Below are 5,000 nucleotides of genomic sequence, written 5' to 3' on the forward strand. Positions count from 1 at the left end.
ACAAAAATGTTGATGACCACATGAGTCATAAGAGTCCTCTATCAACATCTGAAAGGGGAAAAATGTTGTGCCTCAGTTTTTGATTTAGCTAGATAAATATCATCTGCACAGATTGCATTCATTGGAATATACTGCTGATGAGCCAGCATAGGTAATAATAATAATAATAATAATAATAATAAATAAAAAGGCATTTTTTCCGACCACCACAGTTGGCGTGATATATTCCATGATGATGAAGATGAAATCTTACGTTTATTTTCGCTCTGTACTTTCAAACACCCCGGTAGCGATACCTTTATTACACGTTTTAGTCTATGTAATTATTAATTGGTGTTAATTTAGTCTCAAAAAAATCAGACTGTAGATTAATACCTAGAGTCTGAAGGAGGACAAGCTCAGGTCTGAGTGGAAGGGCGTTTCACTGTCCCTTTCTATTTGTTTAGACCATTCATGCTGCTGGAGGCTGAGATCTATAAGCACCTAATTGGCAAACACAAACTCTGCCAGCAGTCAAAAACCAAAGCGTGGTCTGTTAGGGTTTCAAATAAGCACCTTCTCGACTGGCCACTTTACAAATAGTTATTAAAAAACCCTTCTGAAGCTTCATCAATTCAGGCAACAAATCAGTTTTATTCTGTAGAACATATCCATTTATTAAACCTTTATTTAACCAGATAAAAGTGTCATTGAGATTAAAATCTCTTTTTCAAGATACATGTTTCATACAAACAAAACACGAAATGTACACGCAATTAAAAGGAAGTTTTGGAATTTCCAGTAAGGAATTATACCCAGGTACAATGTCCAATTTTTCCACATAATAAGTCCTTAAGTAATGAGCTGAAGGCATCAAATGAGGTCAGCTCTGATAGTTTTAAGTCTTTCTGGAGGGTAGTCCATTTCCATAAGGAAAGAGGAAATGAGGCGTACCCCCTCTGTGTTTCTGGGTGTGCTCTGTGCGGTCTCTCCCAGAAGATCTGCTTTACCGGGGTGGGACGGTTGGGCCCGTCAGAGATCGGTGGTGGATACAGGGGTGGGTCTCAAGTGTTAAGCCACAGGACCGCCAAAGCTCTGGGCTCTGTTTACAAGGTGGTTGGCGACATTTTATTCTGTTTTGATTCTCCGGTTGTCACCCCAGTCTGCTTTAACATTGGGTTGTTTTTTCTGTTTGGCGTTTCAATAAAAAGCCTGGTGGTTCAGTATTTTCATAATTAATTTCCCCCTGTCCTTTTTTCCGTTTACAGCAATATTGCTGAAATGTTTTGAGTACATTTTCAAGGATGTCAAAAATGTGGCTGAAGGAAAATCAATTACAAAAACATGGCACTTAAACTTAATGGGGCCGTTTGTTTTGTTAAAGGACTTTCATCTCTGGATTAATTTCGATGACAAAAAGGGCCAGCCACTCTCTGAACCCAGCACTGATCATCCAACACGCACACCCTGATGTGTGGAGGTTATTAATGAGTGTTCGGTAAGGGCAGCGTTATATGCAGAGTGTATATCATTAAAAATGAATACACTTGTAAAATCTGAAAAAGGTACAAGAATTAAAAAATCTGCCTCAGTCGACAATTCGACTAAGATAACGTAATTATCGCAAAAGTAAACCACCTCCCCCCCAAGAAAATACATCTAAATTAAGAACAAGTCAGAGTGGAAGACTCACAACGACTCATAGTGTTCAGTCTTAGTATGATGGAATATCGGCAGGCACTGCAGGGACCCGCGACAAGTGATGCCTGATTAAATCTGAATAAAACAAGCAAGTACTTGTCACTGTGCTTTGAGACTTATTAGCATTTTGAGAAATTGCAGAGTACTCTCACACCCCTCCATATGTCACAGCTCTAAGTGTTGGCCTTTGGGTCTTCTTCCCATACACTTTTTTCTCTATGCATAATGTCTCATTCTCTCCCCCTCTCTCTCCTCCTCTCTCTCTTTCACATTCCCTTCTCCGTCTCCCCCCTCTTTCTTTCGCTCCCTCTTTCTTTCTCTACCCTTTTTCTCTCACCCAAGTGCACACTCTTTCTCTCTCACACGCTCTTTCTCTCTCTCACACACGCTCTCTCTCTCTCTTTCTCACACAGTCTTTCTCTCCCCCTCTCTCCCTCTCTCCCCCGCCTCCCTCTCTGGTTGTTACTGTATAGAAGCCCAGCTGTTCTGAATGTGTTGGTGTCGGGAGTGAGTGGCTCTAGGCGGGGGTCCGGCTTAATCGGAACCGAGTTGTGTGAGAGACCCCCTGTGTGTCTCCGTGCTGAACTGGGTTGTGTGTGTGTGTGTGTGTGTGTCTTTGTGTGTGTCTGTGTGTGTGTGGGTGTGTGTGTTAGCTACATCAACTTCGGCGTGTGTAAGGGCGTTTAAAAAAACGTAGATCCTAGGCTTACAGATGGATTTGCGACGAGCATGCTGTGTGTGTGTGTGGTTAGATGTCGGTGTGCGTGTGTGCATGTGTGTTTGTGTGTGTGTTTGTGTGTGCGTGTCTGTTTGTGTGTGGATGTTGAAACTCATTGCCCATGCCTGTGGGATTTTTCTAGTGTGTGTGTATTGTGTGTATTGTGCGTGTATTGTGTGTGTTGTTCAACAGTGTGCTGGTTGGTGCCGTGCTGCTTGAACACAAGCAGCACCTACAGGCTTGCCCCTGATCACACACTTATATGCATGTTAACTAGTGCTGTCAGTTAAACGCGTTATTAACGGCGTTTACGCAAACCAATTTTAGCGGCGTTAATTTTTTTATCGCACAATTCTTTTTTTTTCTTTGGCTCAAAACAAAGAAGCAGTAGCCTGACTGCTATGTTCAAGCCAGTATGTTTGTATGTTCATCGTTTAATTGCACTATAGGCTTTATTTTTGTATCGTCCTGTATTGATCAGTAAATGTTGTTATCAATAAAAAAACATTTGCACAAGGCAAGCCGATGCACTTCTCCATGTTGATAAGAGCATTAAAATGAGAAAAATTAACGGGACAAAGAAATCAAGGGATATTTAGCATAGAAAAAACATTTGCGATTAAACGCGATTGCTCGCGATTAATCGTGAGTTAACTATGGCATTAATGCGATGAATCACAATTAAATATTTTATTCGCTTGACAGCACTAATGTTAACACATGCATACACAGACACATGAGTAAAAAAACAAAAACACACACACACACACACACACACACACACACACACACACACACACACACACACACACACACATATGCAAGAATCTACAGCAGAAGCCAATGAGCTTGAACACTTCCAAAAACACCAAATCGTAATCACACACACACACACACACACACACACACACACACATTATCAACGCTCTAGCTCCAAACCAGCCCAACTTTGAAATAGAGAGCCAGTGTGATAACAAGACAGAGAGATAGCGGGGGGGGGGGGGGGGGGGGCTGGGGGGGGAGAGATGAGGAGGGGGGGGGCTGGGCTGTGTGGTGGCAGATGTAAAAATAGTCAGCAAGCAGTGTAAGGATGCAGTGTGAGAAACAGAGAGAGAAGAAGAGGAACAGAATCAGAGAATAACGGGGGTATGAGTGGAGGTAGGAGGGTGTGAAGGAGGGCGGTGGTGGGTGGGGGACGGAGGTAGGAGCTGCAGCTACTTAGGCCTGTCTCTGGTGTTATTCATTGTCTTCTGCACTTTCTGCCTGGTCTGCACGCAGTCATTGTTAAAAAACAACTCCAGAGCTAAAAGCATTGAACTGAGCAGGTGATTCACACACTCGTTGTGCACTGAAAACCTTTTTCCCCACGTTTTTCTTTTAATAAAGGATGCTTGCACACGTCCACACACAAACACAGCGGAGCTCATTCTCTCACTGACGCTGCCTCCGTTCAGGTCTAGGATGATTCACTGTCCAGAAAAGGGGAATGGCTTATGATGTTCAAGCTCAAGTCAAGTTAAACCTCTTTAAATAGTAAAATGTGCAATATAACAGGCCAAGCAATCATAGCTGGCAATGAAATGTTTGTATCCCAAGCTCTCCTTAACAATGTACAAAATTAAAATAAAATGCTAAATAGTAAACATTGAAAAGAGTCAAGAGAGTAACAAGGTACAGTGCAATGTGGATGTGATGTATTGATGTGTTGATGTGTATTGTAGTGTATTGTATTGTATTGTAGCACTTAACTGTGTAGCAACTGCAGCAGCTGCTATCATGTCTGTAATACGGGGAATTGATTAACCTAGCGATTGTGGTACTTGCACTTGGTTCTATGAACATCCTTTCTGTACCGACAGCGATATATTGATGCACTTCTTATGACAAATGTACTTATTGTAAGTCGCTTTGGATAAAAGCGTCTGCTAAATGCCCTAAATGTAAATGATGATGTAATGATGTTGGACTCCCAGAGAGACCCTGCCACCAAACACCCCCACCCTCTCTCTCTCCACCTCACCACCCTCTCCTCAGCCCCACCACTCTCTCTCTCTCCACCCAACCCCCATATGAACCTGTACTCATGAACTCATGTACCCATGTCCTCGTTTACTCATGCACTAATGTCCTCAAGTCCTCATGTACTTGGTGGCTGAACTGCACACTGACTGAAACACACGCTCTCACACACACACACACACACACACACACACACACACACACACACACACACACACACACACACACACACACACACACACACACACACACACACAAACACATACACGCACCTAGCACGCACACACATGCAAGCACACACACACACATGCACACAAAACTAGTACACGCACACATGCAAGCACACGCACGTACACACACACGTGCGCACACACTGTTAATCTTCAAGGACAGAAAAAATAAAAACGTTGTATTGCTTTGTTTATGTTGCATAGCTTCCTGTTAGGAAAGATATTGGGACCGATAAGAGCAAATAGAAGATTCAGATAAAAAGCGACAAGTTCTCTGCTCATGGTGAGTATATATGTTGTTTTTATCTATATATACATATAAATACTACATACAATATATATCATTACTTAAC

Source organism: Gadus macrocephalus, chromosome 10, assembly GCF_031168955.1.
Source record: "Gadus macrocephalus chromosome 10, ASM3116895v1".
In the NCBI taxonomy this organism is placed as follows: domain Eukaryota; kingdom Metazoa; phylum Chordata; class Actinopteri; order Gadiformes; family Gadidae; genus Gadus; species Gadus macrocephalus.